This window comes from Miniopterus schreibersii (genome assembly GCF_964146895.1).
Source record: "Miniopterus schreibersii genome assembly, chromosome: 16".
In the NCBI taxonomy this organism is placed as follows: domain Eukaryota; kingdom Metazoa; phylum Chordata; class Mammalia; order Chiroptera; family Miniopteridae; genus Miniopterus; species Miniopterus schreibersii.
Window position 1 is genome coordinate 18,290,420 of NC_138116.1, and position 18,696 is coordinate 18,309,115.

Here is an 18,696-nt window from a genome sequence, read left to right on the forward strand (position 1 = left end):
ATGTAAAGCCCAAGCCTGTGCCTCCAAGCATCTCCCCAGCTCTGTCTTCTCACCTTTATCTGGTTTCTGCTTCTCTGTCCAGCTCCTTGGAGCGGCGACACTTCACTGGGCTGTCGTGTCTGCTGGGTCTGGTGCTGCCTTTATCCCTAGAAGCTACCTCTGGGACACCCTCTGCTAGCTCACACCCAACCCAGCTCTGGATCCCCGGGCCTCTGCCGTTCAGGAAGCCAAGTTCCAACATCTATTCAAATGATCATATGGGTTTTTCTAATGTGACCTATTGAGATGATGGGTTATTTTAAAAATAATTCTTATATATTAAAACATTTTGCAACCCTTAAAGTAACATGTAACTTCGTCATAGTAGATTTTTTTTAGAACTGTAGTATGTATAGGCTGACTTGGACTTGCTAGTACTTGTGATGGCAAGCCCTGGCCTATGGTTTCCTTTGCTATTTGTTTGTTTGTTTATTTTTGGTAGATTTGAGAATTAGAGTTATAGCAGTTTACAACCCAAATTGAGGAGCATTCTTGTTTTTATTGTGTTTCGAAATAATTTATACGACAATAAACACTACTGTTCCTTAAACATTAGAAAAGCCTACCAGCAAAAGCATCTAACCCTGAAGTCCTTTAAGGAGCTAATTTTTTGGTAACTTCTATTTTTCCCCCTCTTGGTTGTTGGTTTATTTAGAATTGTTGCTTCTTTTTTGGGAGTCAATACTGAAACTTATGAATCTTTTTCTGGAGAAGAACTTAAACCTCGACTAACTGCATCTCTCTTATGTTTCTTTCTCAGTTATATTGTTTATATCGTATGTCCACAGTATGAATTGTTCCCAAAACAAAGCGTGACATCTTGTTTATTTTTCTATTTAGCCAGATGAGAGCCCCTATGCAGTATTAGCTTTATCTTTGGTCCTCCGAGTGGTCTAAAAAGCCTGTGGTGGGCACAAGGCGAATTGTCAGCTGGGCTTGGGATAGGACTGCAGGAGAGCCCTGGGAGTGGACCATTCTGCGCCTGCAAATCACCTCACTGCCACATGGGGTCGCTGTAGGAAGACGTCATCATTAGAAGTTGCCCAGATGGACTTTCACTGGTCTGGTGTACATCCCTGTCCAGCCCACTAAGCCCAGACAAAATGCCCAATACTTGAACCCTCAGTGTTTCTGTCTCAGTGCTCAGCTTTTTCACTCCAGCCCCCTCCAACTCTTATCTGCTAATATGCTTCCACCGAGAGAAACAGAAAGTGACTTAAACACTAAGGAGAGGAAGGTTGGAAGTTCACGCTTTGACAAGCTCTCATTGCTCCAAATACGTAACAATGAGAGAACAAGTTTTAAAAGACATTCGTAAGACATAAACAGGCTTAAAATAAAAACAGGATAAACATCTCAGTGGACAAGAAAGAACTAACTGAAAAGCAGATTGGTGGGTAGGGCCAAAGCCAAGGGCCTGTGGGGTAGTGGGAACGAAAATGTTGCACATGGGATAGAGGATGGAGCCAGAGGCTCTGGCTGAGTCCAGGGGCTGGAGTGAGGCCACTTCACTTGAGAAAGAAGGCTGGGAAAATAATGGCAACTGACCAGCCCTCAGGAGCAATGGCCAAAACTGTGGACTTAAGGAGGCAGCGGAAGAAAGATAGCCTTGCAATCAAGAATTCGGTTAAGCTATCTTCTAATGTTCTGGCTGGGTCTGCGAGACCCTCAAGTCAGTGAAGAGCACAAGTTCCCTGCTGTCATCACAAGTCCAGTTGGACTAGGTCACAGTGGATGCCACCACAAAGTTAAACCCACCAGAAAAGAAAGGAGAAAAACAGAACACAGAGCAAAAGCAACAACTCCCAGTCACAATGAGCCTCTGAACCAAAATTCTAAAGCACATGAAATCAAATGGTGAAAAGACAGCCAGCCGACTCACCAACCGAGTATGAACTCACAGAAGAAATTGTTTGGGTTAATCTGGCAAACACTTGAAAATAAGAAAACTCAAAGAGATGAATGGAGAACATTGTTAGACAAGCAAGAAATGATGACACACTGCAGATGATGATGAAATGAAGGCATAGATATGAAATATAAACACTCTCCAAAATGCCGCAGGCAGCGTCTTAGTTCACATATCCCTAGACACTGGTGTCTTTGTTTTTGTATGATAGATCCCTAAGAGTAAGATGAACATGTACATTGCAATTTTTAAAAGATACTGCCAGAAGATTAAAATAAAAAAAAGATGCTGGTTCTTCTTTCCCTAATTCAATAAGTGGGTGATTCAAGCTGGATTTTTTCCTTATTTTTGAGGTTTTTTGCATCTGTTTTTTCCTGTATCCAAGCTGACATTTTTACATGATATATCTGAGAGGAGTCCTTGAGAGGGATTATTTTTTTCAACAACATCCGCACCTGAGAAGATCTTCCTATTGCCTTCATCCATGATGACAACGTGGCTTTCCCCTTAGGTTTTTGTAAACCAGTGTGTTTCAAACTGCAGGTCACAACCCACTTAACTTGATAGACTGTGAGTGCATTTTTTTTTACAACATAGAACAATATAGTCAAGCATATAAAATATTAAAGTGCATCGAATGCGGTAAAGATAATTATTGCATCATGAATATCCAACAATCTAAGTAAGAGGGAGATTTAATTTTTCTTTTTTTATCCTTTATCCTGTTTAAATATATATTTACAAAGTAAAATGTATTTTTAACCATGAGTTGAGGTCAAGCAAATTGACATTTGTTTCTCTGGATGTTGTGAGAAGTCTAAAATCATTTTAATTTTAGGTTCTATGTTCTTTTATGTCGGTAAGGTCCTTATTTATCACCCTTCCCTCCAACTTAAGCTAGTTTGGAAGATTATAAAAGAAATAAATGCATGTGTATTTTTTAAACACAACAGAACAAGGGATATAAAAAGAAAAGTAAAATCTTTCTCCCCCTTCAGTTCCCTGTTGCAAGGGTGTGTGTGTGTGTTTCAGAAACGGGAACTCCTTTGACTTCGAGAATTCCACCCTAGTGTGTCTGCATGTGGCTCTCTTTTCATTAGCTTGGCTTGGGATGCAGAACATACTCTCAGTTTCCAGCCAGTCCTTTCAGTGCCAGGAAAGTTGCCTCCCCCGGGTCTTTGAAGCCTGCTTTCTCTGTATCCTTTCTCTCCGGAGCCCCTATTGTTCCCAGGTTCTCTCCCCTGTGCCTGACCGCCTGCCTCTTTCCTTTTCATCCCTTGATGGTTTTCACCCAGGACCATGTTCATTTTATTTCCTCCAGTGTCCTGTCTGCTATTTACAGCCGACCTCGGGGCTCCTAAGCCAGCTGTTGTGGTTTTGTCTCCCTGCTACACTTCCTGCTCTCAGATTTCTGCCTCTTTACTATGGTCTTCTCTAGTTTCTAGATCTTTTCCAGAGCCCCCTGGAATCTTACTGAGAATTTGAATCAGATATTCAGATTTAAAAAAAAAATCACACAAAAAACTTGTGCTGCAGTAAATCCCCCCCCTATCCCAGAGAAGCAGCTTCCTCAGAAGCTTCAGGGGACATTTAGCTTCTGAGCAGCAGTGTCGTCCCAGGTCCTCTGAGCTTCCCTTTGCCCCACCCTCCCAGAGGAAAGTCTAAGTCAGCCTGGTATGGCTGCTGGGGTGGAATCTTTATTTCCTTGGTGCCCTTTTCCATGTCAGGGTAGGATTGGGGGTGGCACTGACTTAGGCCACAGAAGCTCCGGAGGCCTCCCTGTGTGTCGCCCGCTCCTCTGAGGGATGTCTTACCCGATCCGTGACTGCGGTTCAACTCCTCCCCAGAAAGTGTTTTCTGGGCATCTCTTTGCCTGGCAATAATAGGCTTGGCCCAGCAGGGGGCAGTGTATCGGGGGCTGATGGCAAAATCTGTCTAGTTCAAGTGCAGGCCACAGGGGAGTCCATCTGTCTGAGAAACGAAAGCCATATTCTCCAGTCCCCTTTGTCAGGAATAAACCTGACGTTTTCATCTCCAGTTGCCTAATTCCTGTGACTTTTGTCTCAAGTGACCCCACACGTAGTGTGAGGAGAAAGGGATACCATGTTTTGCCCATTCAACAACTCAGGTCGAGAAGAACCGGTGCCACGTCCACTGGGAGGTGGCAAGGGCTCCTGCCTGAGTCTTTCTCAGTCATTCAGGTTCAGACCGAAGGACTGGAGGAAAAGTGACAGAGAACACAGCGGGGAACCATGGCTTCAGCCACCCCGCAGCCCAGGAGGAGTGGGAGAAAGCAGGAGCTGAGCAGCCCCTGCCGGGAGATTTAGTGCCACCTCCATGAATGAATTTTTAGAAAAGGAAAGAAATGGAGTTTGTTATTTTTAAATTCTCAAGAAGACATAATCATTGCAAATAAGTTACTAAAAGGTTTGGGGGAATTCCTGGCAGGATGGTGGCTTGCTTTTCTGCTTCACAGAGCCACCAGCTACTTCTCAGGGCTTCTCTGTGGCTGTGCCCAGGTGCACTTGGGGGGGCCTGAAAGCTACAGGCAGGGCAGAGGTGGGAGGGGAGGTTCGGGGTTCACCCTCATCCCATCACCCCTCGCGCCACCCTGGCCTCCAGGCCTTGCCTGCTGAGTGAGGGGTCTCCCCTGGTGTGGGCCCAAACCCTGGCCAGGAGCTTCCTGGGTGAAATCTAGAACTGGCCGCGGTAGGCGGAGGGCAGGCAGCCTTCGAAGAAAAAGGCAGAAAAAGGCAGCCCACCCCAGATTGGTGGGTGGCGGGTTGGAAAAGCAATGCACCTCATAAGTAAGTCTTGGACGGCTGTCTGCAAGACAAGAGGTTTTCTCACACCCACTGGCCAAATCTTAAAAGTTTATAGAGATTTTAACTGGGTTAAGTCATGTACACAGGGGCCTTAACCGGGTCTGGTCACATAACCAGCCCAAAGTCTCATCACCACATTATAATCTAAAGGGTGTGTCTTTGGCAGCTTCTGGGAGTGGGGAAGGCAAACAGAGCACACATTCCAAAGACGAGGGGGGGGAGCCTCCGACGGCTGTGTCTTCTTTCTACTCCCCACATCTCCTTGATGACCCCCGGGCCTGGATAGCCAGCATCTCCTCCTTTGTCCTGAACACGTGGCCCCCGTCTGATGTGTCAGCCTGCCTCCTCTCAGTGAGGCTTCCTGCTTGGTCCCGCAGGGCCCAGTCCGGCAGAAAGTCGTTTCCTTGGTGTGAACCGCTAGTTTCCAGTGCTGATGCGAGTCTTGGCCTTTTTCTGACGGTCATTTTGGGGGGGGGGGGGTGTTCTGTCGGGACAGGAGGGAGGGGAGGTCGAGCGTGAGATCCAGAGAGCAGTGTCTATGCCATTGTCTTGCCAGGAATTCCCAACTAAGTTTTGCTCATTCACAATTCTTATGTCTACTTGAACACTTGAAAACAAAAAAAAGCCATTTTCTACTCTTAACATTCTACATTCTAGGCTTTTTGGACCCCTCCTCCCCCAGTTACCATGATATGGTTTTCTGATGATTAAAGGCACTGAAGACAGAGGCTTCTGCATGAAAACAGTGTCAGGTGGAAGAGACACAGGCCTGGATAACCCCTAAACCACTCGACAGCTGTTGTCTGGTGAGCACTACCTCACCTTTAAATGCAGCTTCAAGTCCTGGCTCAGTCACCCTTCTCCTAGGACCTCCCCTCTCTCCAGGCAGCAGTAACCACGTGAGCGCCCCCCCCATCCCCTGCACTTACCTGCCTCCCACCAGTGTGCATTTATGCATTTGTTGGGCACATGTTCCACTCTGTTCTATTGAGATTTTAAAAGATTTCCTCCTCCATTCTGATTCCTGATTGTGAAAACACTTAAAGAGTCATCTTCCGTGCTTTTAACATTTTAAAAATTATCATAGAGAGGCTAAACCAGCGAAAGCCATTCCCAGTTAATCAATCAAGCCTCCCTGGGTGTCTGTGCGCCAGAGGAGCTAATGCAGGTGAAAGCACTTCGCAGATGGGAGGCCAAGGCAGGGCTGCAGGGGGTGTCTCGGGCTGCCTGGAGGGCTTCTGAAACCCTGATGGCTGAACCTGAAAAATTGCCTTTTGAAAAGTGGAAGCAGTTGTAGTGGATGCTTGAATTCACCTTTGTACCAAGGCTGATTTTTTTTTTTTCTTTTTTTAACTATATCTTTATTGATTTCAGAGAGAGGAAGGGAGAGAGTGAGATCAAAACATCAGTGATGAAAGAGTCATTGATCGGCTGCCTCTTGCACGCCCCTGACTGGGGATCAAGCCCACAACCTGGGAACATGCCCTGAGCAGGAATCAAACCGTGATCTCCTGGATCATAGGTCAGTGTTCAACTGCTGAGCCACACCGGCTGGGCCGGTGCAAGTTTTAACACTTGACCCACGTCAGAACACCAGGGGGTGTCAGTGCTCCGCCTTCCAGCTCCAAACTCCTATTGTTGGAGTCTGCTTCCTAAAATCACTTCGAGCCCCAAAGGTCACAGTTGGTCCCTAGAGACAGACCTGTGGTGGACATTTACATGGCAGAAATTGATGGGGAAGTGGTCTCAGAAATGACAGTGGTTTTGGAGAACAGTAAGAGGGTAAGTGAAGCAGGATGGAGCAGAGAGAGAAAGAGTTGTACCAGAGGCCTCAGCTGGTCCTACAGGGAGCTTTGGAGCTGAGATGGCTCTTTAGATTTGTCTCAAGTTTAGGCAAGAGGACCCAGCCTTTGTACCCTGCACTGACCAGTCTCTGGGAGGCCACGTAACCTTGGGCAAAACAGAGGATAGAACTGTATGGGAATAAATAAAGCCTGAGTATTTACTAACATGAAAATTCCTGGAGGCTTCAGCTGTGAGCCATCAACAACCATCCTCCCAACAGCTGGGGCAATGAGAGCTCTGGTCCGAAAGGGGATAGAGAGGTCATGCTTTCAGTATCCACTACCCTGAGGGAGAGGATGACCCAGCAGAAGGCAGAGAGGAGACACCAGCAGAAAGACACCAGGTTCTTGGTGGCTTCCTCTGAGCTGCTGGGTGCAACCTTGCCTGAAGCCCCATTTCCCTTGTTCTTTTCATTTAAGCATGCAAGCAAATTCTCAAGCCAGGTGAGTTGGGTTTTCTATCGCCTGCAGCATAAGGACTCCCCGTGATCTGTGACTCCAAGTGCAAACATGAGTGGTTTATTGTCTTTTTAAAAACCAGAAGCTAAGATTAAATGCGTGAATTGGAAAATTTTTAGTAAAAAAAGGTTTCTGTATAAGTTAATGATGATCACTTTTGTTTGTTGGACGGCAGTATTACCTAAATATGGAGTGAGAATTACTTATGGAAATATTTACAAGCTTATACTGCAGTATAATTGGTACTTGTTTGAGCACTTTATTAATATTTAATTTTGCATCATTTCTTGAACTAATTTATTGGCACATTTTCAGCATTCTACCGAGAGACTTAACTTACATCACATTAATAATATATGGCACAGGAGCTTTTTCTATTTATTTTCTGTGCTATCATTTAAAGATAATTCTCTATGACAGGGCATTCTAAATGTACTACCGAAGATAAGACTTGCTCAATGTCTGCTTCAGCGACCAACAGGAAGCACAATGTGATTTTAATGATATTCATGTCTTGATTTTGACATGGTGTTTTCTCCAGTTAAGTATACCTCTTCATCAAGTGTTTTCAGCCATCCGTGAAAGAAACAGGCTTGCTCAGACATGTCCTCGGAGCCAAAATGAAACAACAGAAGCAAGGTCATCAGACCAAGCTAAGGTTTCCTTGTGGGAACTGGGTCAGGGCAAGTTTGTCAGAGAGGCAAGGACCTAAGTTCTCCAGGTGGCCAATATTTTTGTTGTCGGGCTTTCCTGCCCCATCCACCTCCTGAAAAACCACAAAATTAACTCTTTAAACAAGACATACTTACTTATAAGTAATTCAAAAGTTTTATGTGGAAGAGAGGAAATGCAATAACCCACTGAAGGCATATCTTTAAATGCATGTCAAACTGAGATTTAACTCGCAAAATAAATAAATCTTAAAATAGTTTAAAATTCTTAAAACCTTTTAAATTTTATTTATCTTTATTGTTGAAAGTATTACAGCTGTCCCCTTTTTTTCCCCATTGACCCCTCCTCCCCACTCCTGCCCCTCCCCGGGCCTTCACCACACCATTGTCTGTATCCATGGGTTATGCATATATGCATATAAGTTCTAAGTGAAATAAAAACTTTTTTAGCGAAACACATGGATACTAAAAATAAAGGCAAAAATAATTTCCTGCCCCCTTCTCCCGCAATGCTTCTATAACAGTCAAGATTCTTTTGGTTGCGAGTGATACAAACCCACTGTGGAGGGCAATGCTGACCCCTGAAGCAACTTGCACTAACTAGGTCTCCAGAGGAGTTGCGTGGGCACCATCACCTGTGTGGTGTCCTCGCATGTGGCACAAGACTCCTGCAGGGTGACGCCTGGTAAATTAAGATCCGCTATATCTAGCGCATGTCTCCTGCGAGGGCATGAAGCCCAGAGGCAGCCAGTCATGCGTAAGAGAGCAGCCAGTTGGCCCTGGACGAGCTATTAATGGCTGAGCCACAAACTGCCCAGGCAGAGCCTCCATAACGGATGGTGATGGAGCCACCCAGTGAAACCCTCTCTCCTGGGGAAGGTGGAAGGTGAGAGGCAGAGAGACTAGAGGAGGGTGCTTGGGAAGGCTGTGAGGGACCTGGGAAGGGGAAGAGAAGCTGAGCTGGACCCCAGCCTCTGCTTTCCTATTCTGATCATTGCCGCTTTCCCAGGCCCCCGACCCCTCACCATATTTCTCATATTTGTGGAGTCACAGCTGGGCCCTGCAGCAAGAAAGAGCAGAACTCAGCAGAACACAGTCCCTGGCCTCGGCCCCTTTCGGAGAGGGCAGCAGGCGGCCTAGCTTGGCAGCGCTCACCTTGGGAGCCTCTCTGGCGGAGGGCTCACTGGGCTCGCTTCTAAATGTGCACCCACCATCTGCTGGATGATTCACACCCAGCTGGGTGCAACGCTGGGGCTCCATTCGGATCTTTGGACTTGAATTCATTCCAAAATCAAAGGTGTCAAGTTTAGTGGCCTTAAAATTCTGGAATCCTTTTGGGAAATGAGAACCTTGTCCAAGTCTCCTCATGTGTTTTCTGTAATTATAAAAATGTGAAGAAGGTTCTGAGAAGCCTCTGAGATGACTCTTTCCCCAAGTGGGCTGGGACCCCTCTGGACCAGAGACTGGGCTCCTGGGCTCCCCTGGGTAGCTCCTGCCCAGACTCACTATCCCCTTCCTGGACCAGCTTTCTTCCATCTTTCCCTCCTTCCTCCCTCTTTTTATTTTTCCCCCTGTTTTTTTAATACCTTTTTAAAAAGTCTTCACCCAAGGATATGTTTTTTTAGAGAGAGAGAGAAACATTAATGTGAGAGAGAAACATCGATTGGTTGCCTCCCGTATGTGCCCCGGCTGGGGATTGTACCCCCAATCTTTCGCTATATGGGACAAAGCTCCAACCAACTGAGCCACCTGGCCAGGGCTTCTCCCTGTTTTTTAACTTCAGGTGCAGAAATCGAAGTTAATGATATGCCTTAGTTCATAGCACTTTATTTATTTATTTGTTTGTCTATTTGTTTTAAAAATATGTCTTTATTGATTTCAGAGAGAGGAAGGGAGAGAGAGAAAGAGAAAGATCAATGATGAGACTCATTGATCGGCTGCCTCCTGAGCTCCCCCACTGGGGATCGAGCCTGCAACCCAGGCTGGTGCCCTGACCGGGAATCGAACCTAGATCTCCTGGGTCAAAGGTCAATGCTCAACCTCTGAGCCACACGGGCCAGGCAGCACTCTAGCATCTCTAGTCCTCTTGCTTGTAATTATTTATCTCTTTATCTATATCCCCCTTTGCTGTTCTCCCCCCCTCCACACCACAGACAAATGTTCTAGTAAGTGAATCTTTTGTTTGTGGTTGTTTTTGTAAAAAGAGTACTGCCATTTTGTGTTTTGGATTCTACATATGCATACATTTTAAATGTTCACAAATAGTGTTGGATTGTATTTCTCATTCTGATTCTCATTTGTCTCACCCAGCACTATGTTTTGAGATCAGTCTACCTGGTTCTGTGTGCATCTAACCCATTGCTTCTAACTCTGCAAAGTTATCTGTGGTGTGTATGCTGGGTGCTCCCCACTTGCCCCTCAGACCCACTTTCCACCTCACTCTGTGCTCTGGGAAGCTGAACTCTGTGACCTATACCTACCAGCTTCCCTTTCCTTTCAGCTTCCAGTTGGGTTTGGCCTTTGGAAGGTGCCCTCAGAGATCAGAGGGCCAGGTCAGATGTTCAGCTGATCTGCTGAGCTGGGGAGCACAGAGGATTTTTAGTATCTATATGAGACTGTAATGGTGGAGCCAGGTCATTATATATTTGTCCAAGTCTGTAGAATGTACAACACAAAAAGTGAACCCTAACTTAAACTGTGGATTTTAGTTAATAAAGCATCAATATTGGCTCAATTGTAATAAATAATATGAATAATAGGAAAACTGGGCGCATGGGAACTTCCTGTACTTTTCATTCGATGTTTCTGTAAATCTAAAACTGCTCTAAGAGCCCAGCTGGGCGTGGCTCAGTGGTTGAGCATTGACCTAGGATCCAGAAGATTGAGGTTCAATTCCTGGTCAGGGCACATGCCCGGGTTGCGGGCTTGATCCCCAGCAGGGGCCGTGCGGGAGGCAGCCGATCAATGACTCTCTCATCATTGATGTTTCTCTCTCTCTCTACCCCTTCCCTTCCTCTCTCTGAAATCAATAAAGATATATTTTAAAAAATAAATTAATTTAAAAAAATAAGTAAAACTGCTCTAAGAAACAAAATATATTAAGTAATTAAAGAAAAAACCCTAAGTATATTAATACAAGGTCATATTTCTAGCCTCTTCCAGTTAAAAATCATAGTGCCTGACTACATCTGTATTTTTTACAAAGAAAACCACTCAACACAGAGAAAATGATGTAAGCCCCCATTTGACCATAAAATCAGTTATATATACACAATCTTGAACTGACACACCCGACCCCGGATTTACATGCTAAGAATGATCCCAAGTTGTCACAAGTGCCCGTTTTCACAGTTTCAACAATTCAATTATTTGTCTTAGAAAAATACCAGAGCCTTGGACAAATAAGCCATATCAAGAGCTCCGAGAAACAAATTCACCTCCGTGCTCCCATCTCAGGCTCCTCCTCCAAGACAACATTCTTTGCCAAATAAGTCTTGATTCTGACTTGGAAGAGGGGAAGTTTATAAAGACCCAGAGCCACACAGACGCACAGACGCTTCCTGGACTCCTACCGTTCACCAGTTAACGAACAGAAGGCTTGCAGGGCTCCCACTTCCCTACCTGAGCTGCTTCACCCCACTCCTTTCCCCATTTGTCTCCAGTCCACATTCCAGGGCACCCCCTCCAGGCAGGCAGCAGGAGTTCTGGAACAAGGGCAGGCAGCCCTCTCTGTTCTTTGTCACTGTGCCATCCCTCTCACAGCCTGGATTGGCTCCTTGTCCTGGGTCCTCCTGGGGGACCATCTCTTGCTCACAGCAGTCACACAGCCCAAACCCCATCAGCCTGACTTGCAGGTAACGTTTTGTTCAGCAATCACTGTTTCACTGTTTCCTGAGCTCTGTCCATACCTAGCTAGCTAGCTCCTTGCCATTCATGTGGGGCCCACACAATTCTGCTGTTACCAAAATAGCCCTTTTCAAGCTCTGCAAGGGAGCAGAGGAGGTTACTTGTCTTCTGAGAAAGATCTGAACAGCCGCATCCCCACATCTCCAAGAAGCTCTTCCTTTTTAGAATAAAAACCCCTGATGTCTGGCCCCTCCCCCAGGTACCAGATATTGAGGTCCCAGTCCTGCCTCGTGTTCCCGACCCCTGACCATGAACACCCTCCCTCTACCACTGTCTGAGAGACCATAGGGCATCTCGGTTCCCTGGTGGGCTCTGGGGCCAGGCAACCTAGGTCCTAATGCTGGATCTTCCCAGGTATAGCTGAGTGACCTTGGACGAGTCACAGAACCTCTTAGAGCCTGGGTTCTTACCTGTACAATGGGGATAAGAGCCACGTCTACCACCTAAGGTTAAGGAAAGTGCTTGCTCAGCACGTGGCCTGGCTCCTGCCAACAACCGGGAGTCATAGTGATGCTGTTATATTCTGACTTGTTTCCAGCAGACGGTGAGAGACGCCTCTTCCAATGTCACCTTGCTGGGTGGAGGGCTGGGTAGGCCTGAGCTGCACCTTTATTGACATTCCTAACACTTAGCTTAAGTGCTGTACTCTGCCCTTGAACTTCTGCAGTTTACAGGTGTTTTTCTGAACAAAAGGCTGCTGCTTCTCACAGCCAAGATGGAACAGCCCACTGGCAAGCCCAGGATGCCTGTGCCTGGGCTTCTTGGGACAGCTGTGGCGTTACACTCATGTTTTGCACATATTCTCATAGCAGGGATGTGGACAGGCGTGGCAGGACCAGAGTTGGCTGGTGCTGTCCTCTATGGAAACTGAGGCTGGGCTGACACCCACAAGAACACATCCACGCCTCTCAGTTGGGAGCACCCTCTCACTGACCCATTGTGGGTTTTCGATGAGAGAGCAGGTAAGCGCAGCCTGTGAGAGGACTTGATAAAAACCACCTGAACACATCCCACCGTGGCTCTTCATAGACACGGCTCCCTGTGTCTGAAACCTCTCCCAGACACAGTTCTGTTCTCCGGGCACCAGGGAAGGGAACTGAAGGCTAGGGGAGCAGTTTATCAAGTAGTCTCGTGGGTGCACATGTGCACTCACGCAAACGCGTGGTGAGTGGGTCTGGATGGAGTTCCATCAGAAGGAACCCTGTCTACCAAGAATTCCAGGTGGGACAGAGCTTGGAACAAGCGAGGGGACAAAGCCAAGAGGTGAGGGTGGGATGTCAGCAGTAGCCAGAGCACCAGGGACTGTAGACCTTTCTTTGTTTTATTTTTTTATACTTTACCTAAGAGCCATGGGGAACCATGGATGGATTTTAAGTAGGGGCAACAGGGTTGAATTTGCCTTTTGCCATGCTCACCCTGGCTGGTAAACGGCTGAATGGCTGAGAGGAGGGTAAGGATAGATGTGAGGAGACGTGATAGGGCAAGCGGCTATTGTATGAGGTCAGGCGAGAGACAGTGATGGCTTGGAGTAGAAGGTGACCCAGCCTTCAGGTGACCACAGGCTGACTGGGATGTTGTGAGAGACTCTGAGCTAGAATCACCCATCTAAGCCACTCCCAGGTGCTGACCCTCAGAAACAGTGTGAAATAATAAAGATTTGTTTTGTAAAACTGCTAAGTTTGGGGATAGTTTGTAATGCAGCAATAGCTAACTAATACACCCATGACTATTGTTTCACTCATTTTTTTCCTTAGCAAATATTCATTGAACAACTGTTATTTCAAAAAAGAAATCCATAGAAACTTAAGTAAAAAACAAAAGCCTCAGAAGGTATGGAGAATACAACCTGATCTTTGTAAAAAATGTGCATATAGAAAACGTTTAGAAAGATATTTAGACGCCACAGTGTTTCTTGGTTTCTGCTTTAAATCTTCCTATGTTGTCTGAATTTCTTTACAGTGAGCGTGTAGAACCTTTCTAAGCAGTGCTGTGGTTTTCATCTGGGGAAGTACTGTAGAAGCATGTTAATAAGCCTTCCTAGGAAAGTTGGAAGCTGGAAGGCAGTGTGTTTAAAATCAGTGCTTCACTAGCTCAGACACACATACCAATCGCCTGGGGACCTGTTCGAATGCTGGGCCCAAATCAGCAGGTTTCCTGGTGGGGCCTGAGATCTTGAATTTTTCTAACAAGCTCCAGGTGACACAGAGGCTGCAGGTCCAAGGACTGCACTCTGAGTAGCCAGGCTCTAAAGCAAACCTGGACTTAGAGCCCAGGGCTCTGGGTTCAAATATTGCCGCTGTCCATAAGGTGTAGTTCAGCTTTGGGAAAATGCACGCTGCCTTGGTCTTGGTTTTCTCTTTTGTAGAAGGAGGCGAGACTAGGCCTGTCGTGGTCAGAACTTCCTCTTTTGACATTGATCCCTCTCAGGGGGTTAAATGGGACTGGAAACCACCTCCCCTGCCTCTCCAGGGGAGGTGCACTGCGTGTCTCTGGGGGGAGGGGGAGGTCCCTCCCTAGAGCAGGGGAAGGGGGCTGAGTCCCTGCTGTTCACCCATCCATGGGTCTCTGTCTCTCCGTGTCCCCGCAACCCCTCTTCTGTCCAGGCGATGGCAGTAGAGGACAAGGAGTCCCAGAGGGTGGCCTCCTGCCAACTGAGGGTGTCAAGTGGGCATTTGTAAATGTTTTTATATGTCCTTTCAAATGGTTACAAGACAAACTGTGCCAGTTCAAATTCACACGGTTTTATTTGTTTAGGATTTAGGCTCCAGCTTTTTTTTTTCCTCTCCCCCAAGAAGATTTTATACTAAGTGGAAGAATTTGGGATTCAAATTAGAACAGAAATCATGCAGAGATCTTACTGGTACCTGAGCTGAACCGCAAGTCTTAAAGTTAGTCTGGAGTTTCAAGGCAAGTGAGGTCACAGGAGAAGGGATTTGGGATTCAGGGCCGGGAAAGGAGGGGGCGACAGCGCCCTGTGGGCTGGAGGCTTATTTCTGCGTCCTGGCCTCACCGTCCTGGGGCGATCACCCCATTTTACATATGTGGAAACGGATTCAGTGAGACCAACACGATGACCACTGTCCCTCAGCTTAAGTGGCAGAGCTGGGACCTTTTCCGTACATATATCCCTCTGCTTCCCCCGGGTGACGTGATGTTCATTTCTTGGCCCAGCCACCGTACACTTCTTTGCAGGGCGATTTGCTTGTTTGTTTGTTTTCCTTGAGATTAAAGTCATCAGAATGTATTAAAGTGACCTGGACCACTACGGGCGATGGTTTCCAGGACAGTTGTTCAGGCCCCAGACTGTGTCGCACATTAGTATGTGCTAACCCACATCAAAGGTGGAGGAAACAGGAAACTGAATTCATCGAGCCTGGGAGAAGCTGGCTCGGTCCTGTTGTTTTCTGGCCCTTTCCCTCCGCTGCAGACACTGGCCCCTCGGAGTTCCTCCAGCACGCCAGGCGTGCTCCGACCCCTGGGCTTTGCACCTGCTCTTCCCTCTGCCTAGAACACATTTCCTTGACATCGAAGCTCACTTAACTGCCTCCTTCGAGCCTTTGCTCAAGTGACTCTTCAAGGGGCCACCCTGAACCCCGTATTTACAATTGAATCTGCTCCACAGCCAGATCCCTCTCACTTTGCCCTATTCTGTCCATAGCACTCATCACCTTCAATATCATTGATTTATGTATTATGCTTACGGATTTATTTATATGCTTACTATGCTGTTTTATTACCCTGACTCATAGTGTTACGGTCTTGCCTTTGTGAAGGTGTCTTTTTGTTTGTTCAATGTCATAGCCACAGAGCCTGAAATAGTGACTGCCATGAAGTAGGAATTTAATAATGAATGAATGATAAGTGAATGAGTGAACATGAACACATTTCATCATGACATGATGGTTACATGTCAAACACATACTGGACCTATGAGGGAAATATTACCCAATGGACAAGAGACTCACAAGTGAAATTCATATGTGGACATGCAGCTAAAATGTGGGGGACATGTGACCTACTATGACACACAATGGACTGAAACGTGACAGAACCTTGAAGGAAACATGCAATGCATGTATAGACACATGCAAACCCGTGAAAGGGTGTCACAGACAAGAGATCGGAATGTGACAGCACAGGCTGAGCGCACTGAGATACATGTGACAAGCACATGGAAAGGGAAGCTTGTCACAACCCCTAGGACTGCTAATGTACCTCCTCCTGGGCCTTCCTCATTGCAATGCAGAGGTCTCTTTGTATGAACAGAAGCCCCTCCCAAACAAACCACTTTTGCTTTTCTTTAAAAAAAAAAAAAGCTGAACTTTTCCCTCAGAAATATCCTTATGCCTGCACCCTCTCCCCAGAGTTATGAGATACTTAATTTTTATTATTATTGCTTTTTTTTGCTCGGAACCCCTATGGCCATCTGGTGAAGTCTATAGACACCTTCTCAGAATAATGCATAAATGCACTTTAAATGTATAAAATAAAAGACATTGGCATAAAGGAAACTTTTAAAATGCAATAATCAAAATATTTGGGAAAATGTGATAAAATAATGCAGGTCCTTCCTTATAAGAATATTAAATAATCAGACCTAGCAGCAACTCTCATAAGTGAATTTTAAAGTAGTTCTGAGTGTAAATGATATTTCAAGATATTTGCAAAGACTGCAAGGTATTTGAGATCTAACCCTCTGGACAGGTTCTGCAGAGGGTGGGGCTTGGGGCTACTTAGAAGTTGCCAGTACCATTTGACTGTGGGAAGCCCTGAGGGTACTGGAGAAGAATGAGCTGGGAGATGTCAGCAATTGTGGCTTCTTTTGGGTCCCCCCAGGTTCCTGGGTGGTGGCCAAGGGATTCTGCCTGTCTTAGGTAAAAATAGGCCGAGTCCTGCAGCTCATCAAACCATTAACCCCCAGCCACTTCTTCCTAAAAGCCTGCCACAATTGCCTCACAGAGTTGTAAAACCTTTTATCGAGGCAGGTCACTGGGATCCAACTGTCATTCTAGAGACAAGTTCTCACTTGGCCACAGATACCATCTTGCTACACATTTCCAGTTTTGGCTGTTGAGTCATCGATTTAGCCCTGACCACTCTTTTACTCTCATATGTCACGTGGCCCCAGGGGAACCCAAACTCCTGAAGACCTGCCAGGGCCCATCACCCCTCTCTGTTACTCCAAACCTTCAAGGAAAGCCAGAAACACATAGCTTTGTCACCGGTGCTTGGGAGGAGGGAAGCAGAGAAGAGGGCTGTGTCTAGAGTAGGGAGAGGGAACAGGAAGAGACTGTCAGCTACAGGACCCTTTACTGCAGGACTATGCAGAAAGGGCATCCAGACTCCCCTTCAAACCATCTTATTTTATATTAAAGGTAAGGGTGACCTCTGTAGGCTTGGGGACCCATGGGCAGCCAACACTTGAATGGGTTTCTGATCTCCCTTTAGCCTTGGTTAGAAGGATATTTATTGGCTCTGTTTAATCTGAATCCTGCAGAGAGTTTTGCAAAGAGGTGAAGATCTCCTTTGATCTTCTCTTCCTTGTGTGAGAGCTCAGCCACAAAGAGTGTGGTGTCCTTTCAGTTCTCACCTCTAACAAGTCTGACTTTGTTCTTCCCATTCTCCATTCGCTGTGCCAACCTCCCACAGCCCAGGTCTCCAGTTATGTTTTGATGGTCTTCTATTTTTAGCCTTCCTCTTTGTTTTGTAGATAGGAAGAGGTACAGATGCATTTTTCCTCCAACCTAGGACTTCGGAAATCTCTGACAGGCTTTGGAAATGTCACATGGCCCTGTAGTAGCAGCAGCTGTGCAGGAGCACACATGGGAGCTACAATGAGGAAACCTGAGATTTAATTCCAGCCTAGCTACTCACTAACCTGGCAGCCTGAGGGAAGTCGACAGCCTTTCTCAGAATCTGTTTCTTCATCTGTAAAGTGAGAGAGTTGGTCTAGTAGGTTACTCTGGGCTCTTTTGATTGCAAGTGACAATAAATGAACTCACACTAGCTTGAGCAAAATGGAAGATGTTGGATTAGCTTTTGTTTGTCAAAGAAGGGTGGAGTAGCCAGGCTATGGGAAGGCAGCTGGGACTCAGGAACAAATGGATTCATTTGACAGTCATCAGGATTTTCTCTATCTCCTCTCTCCACTTTCTTCTGAATGTTGGTGTTTTTCTTTCTCATTCACTCAGGTGTCTTCATGTAGTGGCTAGCATGGGCCCCAGTGGCTCCAGGCTCTCTATCTAATAGCCTTACTACAGGAGCAATCTAGAGACTTGCTGAGTTCAAAATCCAAAATTCTCATGGAAGGGCTCTGATTGGCTCAATTTGATCAGTGCCCACCCCTGAACTAGTCATCTGTGGCCAGAGAGACAGAGCCACTTTGTGAAAAATGACTGCTCTGTCTCACAGTCTTTATGTGAGTGGGGTGTTAGGAAAGGTAGAGACAATTCCAAGAAAATCCAGGAGGCTGGGCATATGCAAAAAATGTGTGGTGTAACAAATTCGGAGTTTAATTGCTGATGTGTGTTCTGCTATTGTTTTGTCAAATCATGAAGTTGTCTCCTTGAGCCTCTGATCAAAGTTCTTAACATCCTTTGTCCTGAGAAAATGTTGGCAAGAGGCTAAAGCAAGTTTTGAATAAATTATTGGTCAAATCTCAGCTAACACAATTGAATTTTCTCAAAGGAATACAATCCTGCTGAGAGGATTCTGGGAAGATGATGGATTAAGAAGCACCATGAATCTGTCTCCCCAACCAAAAACAATTGAACTGGCAGGATCTGTCTGATATAGCTATTTCGGAACTCTGGAGTCTATTAAAGACTTGCAACCTTCAGGGGAAGGTTTGGACAGTAAATTGCAGTTAATTTCAGTTCTTATCACAATAGCAACTTCCCATCCCCCACCCTCAGCCGAGTGGCAAGCAGCTGTGCACATGTTCAGGAGCAGCTTGCACACAGCTTGCTATAACCAGAGTGGGCAAAAAGGACCCTGACATCCAAATATTAGGGATCTGTGCTCTGATTGCTGACTGCTGCTTC